Source organism: Maniola jurtina, chromosome 24, assembly GCF_905333055.1.
Source record: "Maniola jurtina chromosome 24, ilManJurt1.1, whole genome shotgun sequence".
Classification (NCBI taxonomy): domain Eukaryota; kingdom Metazoa; phylum Arthropoda; class Insecta; order Lepidoptera; family Nymphalidae; genus Maniola; species Maniola jurtina.
Window position 1 is genome coordinate 2893789 of NC_060052.1, and position 15263 is coordinate 2909051.

Consider the following 15263-nt stretch of genomic DNA (forward strand, 5'->3'; position numbering starts at 1 on the left):
CGGGTTTATTTTACGCCTTTGATAGCGATAAAATCCACATAATCGCATCATAATATGTGATGTTTGCACGTACACGTCACGCGTGTGGCCTGCCTAACACGGGCTGAATTCGACAATATAGCCTCATTTACACGGGGTTTTTAACGTCCGTTAAAAAAGCGTCCAAATAGAACAAAATGTATTGACGTGTGAACATATACTTGGGAAAACATTTTTTTTGACGCTTTTTTAACGAACGTTAAAAAGCTTTCGTGTAAATGAAATCTTAGGCTGTTTACGCACTACATTGAGCCCAATATGAGAAAATTCTATTCTAGAAAATTACGGATTATAATATAGGATTATTAAACTGGATTGGGTACATAAATATACTAAAAATTGGTACAGATTTTTTTGTATAAATGATTGATATGTTTACAGAACAATTATTTTGTTAAATTATTTTGTTTTGTTCTTACGTAAATGTAGGTTCTTTAAATTTAATTTGGCTAAGCTGATATGACAAAAATAAATTAGTTCCCATTCCTACACGTAGTACCTAATATGGACGAAAATATGTACCTATAAAGAAAAGTGGATGTAGGTTTTTTAAAATTCCCGTGGGAACTCTTTAATTTTCCGGGATAAAAAGTAGCCTATGTGCTAATCCAGGATATAATCTATCTCCATTCTAAATTTCAGCCCAATCCGTCCAGTAGTTTTTGCGTGAAGGAGTAACAAACATACACACACACACACATACAAACTTTCTCCTTTATAATATTAGTGTGAAGTGTGATAAGATTGACATTAAAATCTACATACCTATAGATACGGTTTCTTACTAGGTATGTGTCATTTATGGATGAATTGACCTTACCTTTATTTCCTCAAGGTAAAATGGCAAGGCGTAGGTACGCGAATTACAGAGAAATGATAAAATTCGTCAGTAGACTGGACGAGTGATTACCTACACTACAAGGTCCTCTTTATTATAGCTTAGGTTATAAAACATTTTTGTTGGTAAGTAAGCACATACCTAATAAATAATAATGTTTTAAGTTACTATTATAAACATAGTAAAAAATATTAAAGAAGATCCATCCATACCTGCGAGCTGAGAGGCTCATGAGCTGCTCAGCTCGTACATGTGTACGTGGGCCAAATTGAAGTTGTTGCTAAGTTTATAGCCCGTCCACACCAGCGAACTGAGCGACTCACGACCACGAGACGATCAGTTCGCAGATGTGGATCCTCCTTTAGAATCTAAACCTAAATTAAATATTTAGAGAATTAGGCTAGTGGTTAGTTACGAGTACTTAATATCTAAGCAAATCGATTTATTGCTGTTGGCGTTCTTTTACATTATTAGGGTTCCGTACCTCAAAGTGAAAAGCGGAACCCTTATTATAGGATCACTTGTTGTCTGTCTGTCTGTTTTGTGTTAAATACCTATAACAGACAGACAGACACACTTTTGCCTTTATAACATTCTTATGGAATTGTATTATGTAGGTATTTATGTAGGTTAAGTAAAGATAAACACAATACTCTTCTGAGTCAAGTGTTGATATGTTATCAGTTCAAATCAATAGAATAGAAACAATACATTTGTTCCGTGGTTCCTGCGCGTGGTTCTTAATATCTTCAAAATCGAATGGTTGTTGGTATTTACATACCTAAGTAATATTGCTTTCGTTTTGTTGAAAAACTGAAACCCTACCAGACCTACCTACTCCTCTCAAAAAATACCACCATGAATGAATGGTTCATATTTAAGTATATTAATAACATAAAAACTTTATTTGCCGATTCTAAAGTAGGTAGGTGTTAGGTTATTTAAAAAATTGATTTGAGTTTTTGGAAATAATTTAAGACTCAGAACGATTTTTGAAAAAACTGTGTTTAGATCATGAACTGGATAGTTAGATGTCGCGAATTTCGATAGCAATCGCGCTCTAACTAAATAATTTATTTTGCCATTAATGATTACCTGTTACGCATGATACGCGTTGTGCCCTGTATACCTCGCGAATGTTTTGGGAGGACATTCCAATTATTTGTTGAAACTATTTCAATAATACGTGGTTTCTCTGATTTACCTTATATGCATCTATCTCTTTTTAGCCACAAAGTAAGTAAATGATACGTATAATTTTAGAAGTGACAGCCCTGCACGTACAACGCATCTGGTATTTAGCTGCCTGGGACAGCGTGCCTTATTCAAGCCTAGTTCAAGGCCTTTATCCAAGTCCATTTAAATATAGTTACACAGAGAATGATACGTATAATTTCAAAAGTGACAACCCTCTTGTGCAACGGCCAACGCATTCAACCAATTAATTAATCCGAGTACGACCTAATAACTACATATTTACCTGCTTAGGACAGCGCACAATTCCTTATTAATTTGTAACGTTCCAGAGTCCAGGCCTACCATCCATCTCTATTTATAGTTACACAGAGAATGATACGATTGATTTTAAAAGTAACAACCTTGCTAGTGCAACGCGTTCAATCAGTTAATCTGAATACGACCTAGTAACTCCCTAACCATCTATCTGCCTGGGGCAGCGCACCGTTTCTTATTCTCATATTAATTTCCAAAGTTCAAGACCTGCATCCATCTCCATTTCTACAGAGAATGATACGCATCATAATTTCAGAATTGACAACCCTGCACATGCAAAGCATTCAGCCAATTAATCTGAGTATGACCCAGTACCTATCTACCTGCTAGGCATAGCCCACTGTCTCTTATTAGTTTGCAATCCATCGACCTCAATCCATCTCAATTTATTGTTACACAAAATCTAAGAATGATACGTATAATTTCAGGAGTGCCAACCCTGCACGTGCAACGCATGCATCCAATTAATCTGAGTATATTGCCTGTTACCTAGCTGCCTAGGAAAGCGCACTGCCTATTAATTTGCAAAGGTCAAGTCGACTTCAACGCCGCGCTTGAAATATATCAGTTAGGGAGTAGTTATTTTAACGAAAATAACGTTAGGTCTGGAACAGGGTAATATAATTTTAGGCCTGTTTCTCTTTGGTAGGGTCCCTATTATTGGCGTCACTCAGAAAAGCAGGTATTATTTTAAATATTTTTATCGAATTATTGGAATGTCCTCTCCAAAACCAACACAAAAAAACACAAGTTTAATGTGTAAGGTTATCCGAGAGTTTTAATCTAAACAAACTAATGCCAAAATAAATAATTTAATTAGAGCGTGATTGCTATCACAACATCTAATTATCCAGTTCACAATTCAAATACCGAAAATATGCGATATCGCTCCGAATCTCGGAAGGAGACTGAACTAAAACCTTCGAAACACCCGTATTTATGCAAGTTCAATCTTGTTGACCGCCTAGCAACAGATTGTATGACATCGAATGAGCCAAATATCGATTTTATCAAACTACCTGCATTAGGTAAATTAATAATTTTATATTATTTTTGACAACTCAAATCAATTTTTAAAAATAACCTTACACTATTCCTACCTAATATGGAGATAAGGAAGAAAACGGGGATGATATCGCTCAAAGAACAGCGGCCCAGAACAAGAGTGAGTATATCGTAAGAAGAAGGACGCTACAGCTAAGAGCTCCTAGAAATAGAATAACATGGCCACAGATGACAAAAACATTGGATGACCACGTGCATGATGGCACGACGATATCGCAAAAGGTGGCGAGAAAGAGATGGATGATCTTATAATGAGAAGTAAATGGCGTGCAAGAAGTGCAACATGCTGTAGATGGTGATGATGAGGTATCTATCGCAGAACCGATGGCCATTGGGGCAGTGTTTTGGAGTGGACACCGCGTATCAGCAAGCGCGGTGTAGAAACACAGGACTGATGAGTGATGATGTTAAAGTGGCGAGAAGTGGGTGGATGGAGAAAGCAGTTGCGAGCTCTCGAGAAGGCCTATATCCAGAACATGACAAACTGGTTGATTGATTGACAAAGAGAGAGCCAGCGTGTACCAGACCTTCGTTATTTTATAAAAGCTGAAAGTTTATTTGCGTATTCTGTCTCCCAAAGCCACCATGATCCGAACTTCATAGTCGCTGATCGTACCTCCCTGTGTTGGGGACAATACGCACAGAAACCTTTAGCTTTTATAAAATAACGAAGGTTTGAAACGCGCTGGCGCTCAATCCAGCAAGCCCATTTGCATCTTAGACTGCATCATCACATACCACCAGGTGAGATTACAGTTTACTGCTATATGTATACTGTAGGTAACTAAATTAGGTAGGAAAGGGCTAACTTGTATCTAATTAATAAAAAATTGACTCGCGAGTGACGACGTTAAAGTGGCGAGAAGTGGGTGGATGTAGAAGGTGGAGAATCGTATATGGTGGCGAGCTCTCGGAAAAGGTTATATCCACCACATAACGCAAATTGGCTGAATGATTGATTAAATTTCTCAGGAGGGATTTCTGAAAATCCTGTCATAGTAAATCCATACTAATATTATAAATGCGAAAGTGTGTCTGTCTGTCTATCTGCTACCTTTTCACGGCCCAACAGTGTAACCAATTCTGACGAAAGGTACAGGGTAAGCTTATATTCCGGGGACGGACATAGGCTACTTTTTATCCCGGAAAATCAAAGAGTTCCCGCGGGATTCCTAAAGACCCATCCACTTAACCGATTTGTATGAAATTTTGTATAGAAGTAGCTTGCTTTCGAAGTTATAAAATGGCTGATTCTCTGTACGCTTATTGACTGAAAACAAAATGGGTGACGCAAAGCTGTTCTAAAGGGAACTTTTTTAAGGCATTTTTTACTTAAACGTATTTTCATTCAGTACGGACCGGAGACAGAATTACGATTTATGACTGAGCTGTGTTGTGGGTGTATTTGCCTGTTACCATTTTCCTGAAACGTCACTAGGACGACTCATTTTAATGTAGATTTTTGCATTCTATAGGAATCACTTTGGAGGAATTTCTTAGATATTTATGGTTTACGATTATACAGGGTGGATGCCACCTGAAAGAAAAATACTCTTAATACTGTAGATAGAAAATTTTACTCAAAGAAACATTCCTTATTTTTGAATAGAAAGAGAATAGCATTCAAAGGTTTTCGAAAATTCGCTTGCCACAACCGGGAATCGAACCTACTAAAATCTGTAAAAATACAACCTGTACTTTTATTGCATAGATCGTAAGGATTAATTTAAAAGGATAAAATCTCTCTAAGAAACTTGATAAATTAAATGAAAGGAAAAGCATGAAATCTGAACTTATAAATTCAATGAGTCAAGTTTAACAAATAAGTTGAGTTTTTCGTTAAAACGATAATTTACAAGTGTAAATTAAAAATTTATAACACCCCCGACAAGTGAAGGTTATAGTAACTAGAAAAGAGCTGATAAATTTCAAACGGCTGAACCAATTTTCTTGGATTATATAGCTAAGAACACTCTCGATCAAGCCACCTTTCAAACAAAAAAAAACTAAATTAAAATCGGTTCATTCGTTTAGGCGCTACGATGCCACAGAGAAATACACAGACACACAGATACACAAGTCAACTTATAACACCCCTCTTTTTGGGTCGGGCGTTAAAAATAGTTAGGTATAGTCACGGAGAAATAATTCATTTTTGACATAGGCATCCCAATTTGCGATATCACGAGTCATTTGCCGAACCGGTAGTGGGGCCGAACCATAACAAAATTCAATTAATAATTCAAACAATGCACAATGACCTGTAACCGATACTTAATAAGGAAAACATTGATCGATTGTTTGTTTTGGCAGAGAAACTACCTACGAGCCTCGAGGATAGGTAAATAACTAAATACTTACTAAATATATATTTTAACGTGCTCTTTCCCCTTCAACTAAGCGTGAAAGTGCTAAAAATGGATGTGGACAGTAAAAAAAAGAATGAAAATTCTTTTTATTGTTGCCACTCAAAAAATTATATGATGAACTTGCAAATTATGGCACCAGCTTTCATATTTTTTTCAAGCCCCATAAGCTACGAAAATATGGACCTATACCGAGCCTATACCATAAACCCACTTCATTCTTCCTGAATGGACAATATGTCAAATATTAGGGTACGGCGGCGTGAAATCATAGAAAAATATGGCTATGATAGAGTTACTTGCGTCAAATGTACTAACATTTGAGCAGCATTTGACGCCTGCCAGTCACGTCGACGTTTTGTCAGAAGTTCCCTAACTTTCGTGAAGTGTGCCCATATGCTCTATCGTGTATGCACTATGCATGCTCTAGAACAAGTGGGTAAATAGTATAGGTTACTATGTTCATTGGATCAATTAAGCAACGTCAATCGCTAATTTGTTCTACGAAGCTAGCTTGATGCGTTGCTGGTACTTTGAGTGGAACCCACCTGTTAGTTAAGTTTTTAGCTTTAAGAAGTATTGCAGGCCTCTTTATTTAATGCGATAAAGTTTAAAGTTCAAGTACCTTGAGACATTCTGTGTTGAAAAAGAGACGTCAGAAGTGGGATCCTTAATCCTGATCCCACTTCTGATGTTTCTTTTTCAGAAGTGGGATCAGGAATAAGGATCCCACTTCTGATGTATATTTTTATCGACTACCTTCACCCGCACCTACCACCACAACAGTTGTGTTGACCTATTTTACACCCTTAGGGGATGAATTTTCAAATCTTTTCTTAGTCGATCCTTTCTTTACAATGCTACTTGCATGCCAAACAGCTCGATCTGTCCCGTAGTTTGAGCTTTGCTTTGATAGATCAGTCATAGCTTCTCTTATTCTGAGAAACCTATTTATATTTTGAAGAGAAGTCACAGGCGTTTTGCTAGTTTAGGTAGTTAGGACAAGAAAATCGTGCACCGGAAAACGTTTAGACCGGTCGTTCATCACATAAACTACGGAGCGTTTACTAGGACCTACCTACATACACATGTGGTCTCCGTATCTCTTTGTTCGTTAAAGGGATAAGTGAAACCTTGCCCCCGAAGCCGTATGCAATTGAAACCATTCATTATTCAATAAACATTTACTGTGTTTACCTGTTATAAGTCTTCGCACACCGCATTGATTGTCTCTACTCTCTACTTTGGCACATTATCTCGTCATATCACTACGAATCTCGCGCTAGGGTCACAGTGTAACAACATAAAGCAATTACATAATGCAAACCCTAACTTATTTCTAGCACAAATACATTAAACATCTACTCTATGTAGCTACTTACTTTTCCCGAAAAATATGTATCGCTATTGCGTTACTCTCGGAGTTTTCACTTGTTATTTAGCAGTTCCCCCGTACTGGAGATACGTCATGGATGATAATAAACAAATCACAGGGGGAAAATATAGGTTTCACACACGATTTTATTGAAGATTTTGCGTTGTTAGGTCACACGGATGGGGCAGCGCCAGGACGGCATGCGTTCTCCCCGTACGCCTGTCGGAGGCAGACTGAAGGCTTTAGCTGAGGTGAACCGGGCCAATCGGACGGTCCCCCCCTTTGCCCGGCGCCCGCCCAGGCACGGACTGCAAACGATACGCATAGATTAGATAATTCGGCCCAAGTGCAGATACGACATGGTATTACTCGCAAGATAAGACAAGACCACTCTTCATAAAGATTTTCCGAATTTTCAATGCCACTTGCCTAAATTTTCCATAAGACATTCTATCAGAAGTAAACCGTGATGTCTCAAGATAATAGAAGTTCGTCGATCAGAAAATAGTGTCTGGGCGGTTCCACAGAAGTGCAAATACCTATGAGGTTGAACTGTCTATCACTGACATCTCAAAGTCGAAAAATAAATTTTGGAAATCGATTTATTTTCTCGCCTCGTAAAGCATATTATTATACAATCGAAGATTATGAAAATAATAAAAAAGCAAGGATTTGACTCGCTCCAGCAATGCGCGGGGCTGCAATTGCTTGTATAGTATTGCATATTATTGTAAATTGTACAGTTGAAAAGAGCAACCGCCGAGTTTCTTGCTGGTTCTTCTCGGTAGGAACGGCATTCCGAACCAGTGGTAAATTATTTTGACGATTCAAAAGCACTGGGTAGAAGTTTATTTTAATAAAAATATATTCTATTCTATTCTATTAGATCTCTAGTGTGAGGTATCGTTGGGAAAGGTCTTTCAAAAATACTATTGCGTGGTGTGAAAACCATTTTTCGATTCAAAGACTGCAAATATTGTATGGAAGTCAACGTGTCTATATGCACGCAGACTTCGCAAATCGCAACGGTCGCCGTCGACCGAGTTGCCGGGCGACTAGTCTCACAGAGTCAATTAGATGTTTTATAGTAACTACCTATCTGGCAATAACTTATTCTATGCCGTATATTGGCTCCGTAGTCCCTACGGTTTTTGTTCAGGCTTAAAAATGGGTTTGATTCATGAAACAATTAGTCTAGGATTCAGTTTTTTCCAATCTTCAGCGTATTTACCACATTTTAGCTGACTAGGAAATAGGTAATCACTATCATCATAAATTTTAGTGGTAGATACAGGCTTACTTTTTTTAGGGGTTTTCGCGTGGTGAAAAAAATTTCAGTGAAACAAAAAGGTATTTTTAATACAGTTGCTCAAAAAGTGGCGTATTGCAGGGACGTATAGCGTTCGGGATGTGGGCTATTACATAATCGTGCTTTTTCTTTACCTTTCCCGCACTCGTGCTTTTTCTTTCCCAACTGTCAAAATATTAAAAAGAAAAACCAACCAAGAAGTTTTTACTAAAAAAATTCATAGAAGTTTTTATGATTCATGCAAATACGTATTTCTAATAAGAAGCTACTAATTTGTTTCAATATCAGATTTAATGATTTGATTGAATGAGTTTGGTTAGGTTTCATTTCATTTCATCTCATTAAATTTCATTTTCATTTCATATCAATAAAAACTTCTACTGAAGACTTGGCTGTATGGGCATAGTTCCCTTTGCCTACCAGAATGGGTGAAGAAAAAAAAAACTCTGCTTATATTCTACGGTTGGCGCCATTTTTCAGAAATTTTCTTTGCGAGTTTAGTTGTTGGTTGCCTAAAATGAGTAATTTCGACCCTAGTTTTTTATATCTATTAGCAATAAAGTTGTTTTAAATTAAATTAAATTAAGTTAGTTGAGATTATTGTGTTTTTATTATTTTATTAAATTGCTTCATTTTTTCGCAACTGTATTAAAAATAGTCGTTCAGTACACGTGCGGAACCGTCATTGCAACTCGTTCCGACTGTCAACCCTCGCCTTCAGCTACGCCTCGGCTCGGGTAGACATTTGTCGGAACTCTTTGCAATGACAGCCTTTCCGCACTTGTAATGAAATATACTATTGCGAAAATTCCCAATCGGGAATAAATATTGCACTTTTGTATTGTATTGAATTGTATTTTGTAGTTAAAAAATCCAGTTTTTAAGTAACTTTAATTTTCTTACTCCCTTAGGGCGGGCGGGCGGACAGACAGACAGATAGACAAAATATTTTGAAAATAGTGACCCTTGGCAGTCGAAGGTTGTAGAGGAAGAAAAATAGGTATGATAAAGGTAGAAAATGGGATTTATGTAAATAATATTCAAGATTAGATTTATGTAGGTAATTAATATTTATTAACTCTACTATTAAAGTAGAGTTAGAGCCTCGATAGCTCAACGGTTGAGGAACGGACTGAATTCCGAAAAGATCGGCGATTCAAGCCCCACCCGTTGCACTATTGTCGTATCCACTCCTGGCACAAGCTTTACGCTTAATTGGAGGGGAAAAGGGAGTCATCATCATCATCATCATCATCAGCCTGTGGCGTCCACTGCTGGACATAGGCCTTCCCTAAAGAGCGCCACCACACCCGGTCCTCAGCCTTCCTCATCCAGCCACTTCCCGCCAGCCGCTTAATATCATCGGTCCATTGTGCTGGAGGGCGTCCCACACTACGTTTGCTTAAACGCGGTCTCCACTCAAGGACTTTTCGGCTCCCACGGCCATCGCCTAAACGGGAAAAGGGAGTACTAGTCATGAATAGCATGGCTAATACTCTGTTAAAAAAATATATACAAATAATGAACTTACGTAAATACATATATTATATGTTACGGGCAACGTGATTAACTGGGCATTATTAATAAGGACCGGCCATTATTAATAATGCCCAAGAGCGATGGGCAAAGTGATTAATTTATCACTTTGACCGGACATTATTAATAATGCCCGACGGCCTGTGGTCCATGTAATAAGTCAGTGTTTGAGATAGCTTGAATTTATCACTTGGACTTTGATAATGGCCGGGAAAAGTGATTAATCATGATGTTTTAATCACATTGTCTAATTTAGTCGGGCATTATGAATACAGACGGGCCATTATTAATAGTGCCCAGACTTATCAAATTGCCCGTAACATATACATACTTTTATGATATTTCTACCTTATGGCTAGCTAGACATCTTATTCATGCAGAACAAAAGCTCGCTAAAATAATGAAAACTGTTGTTTTTTCTCTACTTATAAAAGCCGTATAAACTTCAGGCTATTATAAAACTACTGTGATGTACTTACTGAATAGTTGCATACTAAAAGTTACTCCTTTATTCTTTCAAACAATAACGTTGTGGTTGAAAAAGTGAAAACAGTAAAGGCTTTCACGTCATTTTCAGTGAAAAGACTAAGTAAATATAAAGACTTGTTCACACACAACCCGCGATGGTTTTGAAGCGAAGGGGCCGTAACGAAACTGATTTTTAGCAAAAGTATTAGAAAGATAGGATTATTCATTGTAGCATGTAAGAGATGACAATAAAGTTGGCTACGATGAGAACAAAAAATCAAATAATTACTTCTATCGTTTTAAAAATAAATTAAGTAGATTTTACTTCTATAAGTTTGTATATATTTGTTATCCTTCACGACATAACTGATTTGGCTGTGTGGGTCGAAAATAGCTTAGGCATACATACTTTGAATTAACGCACAGGGCTACTTTTATCCCGGAAAATCAAAGAGTTCTCGCGGGATTTTCACAACCTAGGTACATGCACACGGACGGAGTCACGGGCATGATCTAAAACAACTTTATGATAGCCACTGTCATTCTGAGCGGACCCCAGAACTGAGAGAGAGCGGAACTGGGGAGTGACCCCACCCCAATTGCCATCTTGACCTGCCGCGGACTTTACTTAGAAAAAAAAGTACACGAAGCAGTATACTCTTTCTGTCAGGTTCTATGAGCGCCTACGGTCTTAGTAGCTATAGTACGCGACAGATCGAGATGGCTATCGGTGTATGAGAAGCGGGGATGCCCCGTACTCCCGCATGTCACCCGCGCTACCCGTACCGGGTTAACGCGGGGGCAGGGCGGGTTACGGGGTATCCCCACCCCAATTACCATCTCGATCTACTACTATACGTAACTATCACTCACTTATCAGATAAAGTGCCATACTCTATCTAAGGTTTAGCTAAGAGCAGCTAGATAAGTGTCAACCCTGAGTCAACGGCGTTATTTATAAGATCTCAAAGAGTTGAAATTGCTTTTGTTCTAAAGTTTAGACAAGTCTGTTGTTAACCCAAAGTTTTAATCGATACAGTCTTGGGATCAGGCAGGGTCGAGTTTACAATGTTATAACTCTAACCACGGAATACTTAAGGTGCCCACGCACTCGAACTGAACTGCAGTCGAACTGCGCGTCGCGGTAGCGCTCTGCACGATATTCTCTCCAGCCGCGACGCTCAGTTCAGACTTCAGTTGCAGTGCGTGGGCCCCTTTATACTTAACTAAGTACTTTGCAATCGTGCATTGTAAGGTCTACATCTCCTGAGGATGCTCCGGAGTCGGAGCGAAACGTGCGTTGAATGTGTTCTGGTGGGTTTGTGTGGTATTGCGTGGTGGTTTTTTTTTTATTCACTATAGGTAAGCGCTTGACCACAATCACACCTGATGGAAAGTGATGATGTGGTCTAAGATGGGACGCGTTTACCTAGAAGGTGCCTATTCACTCTTGTTTTGTAGGTACTTGGGCCTTGCTTGGTGGTAGGCTTTTCCTGCATGTTTATCAGTGGGAGGGCGGTGCATGTCGCATGCTGCATGTTGCACCATACAGATTTCTTTGGTTTGGGGGATTATAGCAAATTAATCTTTTGGTTCCTTGTATGACATGGACTTCCGCAAAATAACGCCTGCTTCTATACTACATGTAGGCTAGGTTTTACATATTTTTAATAAAATACTTAAGATAAGTAAACAAGATAAAGTTGAACAACACTAAAAACCGATTACTACCCGCGAACTGCCCCCAGATAGCGATAGGGTACAAAAAAACTTGTTGAAGTTTGACAAATCATACACGCCTACTCGCGCATCCTGTGTGACGCGCCCGTAGTTCTTTGTGGTCTTACGTCATTGTCAGTAAAGCGACACAAAGTTGGATGTCTTTTGAAACATGAAATGCGAGAATGTTAGAGGAACAAAAGAGCTATTGGAGCTTTTATTAAAAAATATTTTCAAGCTGGAAAATTATTAAGCTGATAGGATATTGTAGCAAGCGACGCAAAAGGCCAATATTAAATATTTAAAATAAAGGTGAGGGCACATTACCGCAAATGCCGCACGCAACCGCACTACCTAGTACCTACATAAAGTTGAGTTTTCGTACCTAGTTGTAAAAAACCGGGCAAGAGCGAAATGAACTCGTGAGGACTGGGTTCCTTACGATGGATATTTTGTGTTCGTCTATACTGAGAGACTTACTGTGTTATTTTGAAGGTACTTGCGTAAAGACTTCCTAAGGATTTTCCTGTCTATTAAGTAAAGAACTATTTTCTGTTTTTTTTTTTTTCTAAAGTTGCCTTAAAAAAGTGACCCCATATTCAAAATTCGTTTATTTACGTTACATATTTCGGTCACTCTAAATAATTCAGATACTTAACAATAAAAATACTTAAAGGAAAACATCAGGAAACTGGCATACCTGAGAGTTCGTTCTCAAAAAGTGAAGTTTGCATCCAATCCTCACTTGGCCAAATTGGAAAACCCCACTCTAAGAGGACACTCGTTCTCAGTAGTGGGCCGGTGATGAGGCTAGTATATTACAAGTGCCAATTCGTTTATCAATCAACAACCTGTTATTAAAAGGTATTGCTTACTTTACTGCCTAACTTTAACTAACCAGTTTAACTCGACCTCCAATACGTTGTCGGTTTCCGTGACAGTTGCATGAGGCGAGGTGGGTCTAATTATGATGGCACTTAACTTAGTTACCGACAGGGTTTATTATAACTTGACACGGAGTTAAGTTATAAGCGAAAGCGTGTAGCTTTTACTCAACGTTTCTGATACGAACCACTAAGTTGTTGAATGCCCTCCCGGCTTCCATGTTTTCTGTCACTTTATCCTAATTTAATATCTTTAAGGTATAAATGAATAGGCATCTTCTATGCAAACGCGCTCTACCGTAGGTAAACTTCATCATTTTCATTCTTTTTTTCTTGCCTTGTAGCATTACCGAGTACAATAGCAGGCCCTTGCGCTTGCAGCCTTCATCAAAGTAATATTATAAGTCCTGTTCAGAAACCTTTCATACCTACCTTAAAGATAAACGCCTATCTGTAGTTCACGACACGTTGACATGGCAATAGAGGTATGAGGCAGGGGAGTGCCCCGCACAGCCCGCCCTATACCGTACTGGGTTAGCACGGGAATCGTACGGGTGTGTGCCTTCCACCTCGATTGCCACGTCGACCTGTCACGAACTATAGGTACCTGAATCACTTTCATTCTTTCTTTCTTGCCTTGTACTACTCCCGCGTACAAAAGCAGCCCTTGCCGCCTACGTCAAAGTAATAACGCTGTAATTAGACGCCGTAAAGTGCTGTTTACGACTACCCTCCAGGAATTACGCGGGATCAAATTTCAAATACGAGCCAACTGATACCTACCTACCTACTGTTGTTTGGGAGATAGGTTTATGTCAGACCTATATCAAAATTATTATAATAACGGTAATCTAAACCTATGAAATTGTAGCTTTAGGGTTAGCGCAGACGGCCGGTTTGTTTACAACGGGGTCCCTGGCGTAGTGGTCTTATTAGTGGGAAGTCGCGAGTTCACTTTTTTTTTAATTCCCGGCATGGATTTGGAATTACAGTGGACCCCCGGTAATCGGACATTGTCGAATTATCGAATTTGTCGGATTATAGAGTACTGCTTAAGCCCCCTATAGTCCGGAATTTTTTACAAAAGAGTACCTTGTGATCCGACAAATTACAGATCCAATGATAAGATTCTATATGTTATACATACTCTGAAGTACAAATCATACTTCACCATGTATGTCAGTAAATTCAATAATATACATGTCGGATTACAGGGGGTGCCGGATTACCGGGGGTCTACTGTATATAATTTCTAAATTTCTGGTCTAGTTTGGTGGGTGGCTTCGGCCGTTGTTAGTTACCACCCTACCGGCAAAGCTGTGCCGCCAAGCGATTTAGCGTTGCAGTACGATGCCGTGTAGAAAACAAAGGGGTATGTGTCTAATGAAAACTAACATACCTCGTCCAGGTTAGCTCGCTAACATCTTAGATTGCATCATCACTTACTATCAGGTGAGATTGCAGTCAAGGGCTACCTTGTATCTGAATAGAAAAAAAACGGGCTTCGCAAACGAGAGACTATTGACCGCGGAGGTCAAAAATGGTTCACTGGGAACTGCAACGCATAACGTAGGTATATAAAAATATTAAAAAAAAAAGATTCCGACGAATTGAAAACCTCCTTTTTTGAAGTCAATAAATAAATTTATTTATTATTTATTTTTGAAGTCGGTTAAAAAAAAGGAACTTCTGTCTTCCGCTGACAATAATCCCTAATCTGCTTTTCATCAAAAGCTCTACTATCGTTTTTGGGCAAATGATTCGTGATATATTTTAATCCAAACTATGTAAATGCGAAAGTGTGTCTGTCTGTGTGATGTTTGGTACAGAGTTAGCTCATATCCCGGGGACGGATACAGGCTTCTTTTTATTCCGGAAAATCAAAGAGTTTCCACGGGATTAATAAAGACCCATCCGCTTAGCCAATTTGTATGGGTAGCGAGGTTGCGTCCCTGTAATTGACATAGGCAACTTTTTATCCCGGAAAATTAAACAGTTTCCACGGGAAAACCTAAATACACGCGGACGAAGTCGCGGGCATCGTCTAGTTCATACTAAACTATATATTTAATATAAAAATATATTATACCTACCTACATGATAATATGGTAAAAATAAAACCAAATATTTAATATTCAAATCAATATTTAAT

At 38.5% G+C, this 15263-nt stretch overlaps 1 protein-coding gene across 4 annotated transcripts in view; it reads right to left on the minus strand.

Moving 5' to 3' along the window:
• The window catches only part of LOC123877601 (cGMP-specific 3',5'-cyclic phosphodiesterase-like), a 68665-nt gene extending 61197 nt beyond the window's left edge, over nucleotides 1–7468 (minus strand). For 3 of the 4 annotated variants that reach the window (XM_045924411.1, XM_045924408.1, XM_045924410.1), the window contains exon 1: nucleotides 7203–7468. The gene's annotated coding sequence lies outside the window, so the exon portion shown is untranslated. The remainder of the gene's footprint in view (nucleotides 1–7202) is intronic. The other variant, XM_045924409.1, reaches the window with a different exon arrangement.
• Nucleotides 7469–15263: the final 7795 nt, after the last annotated feature.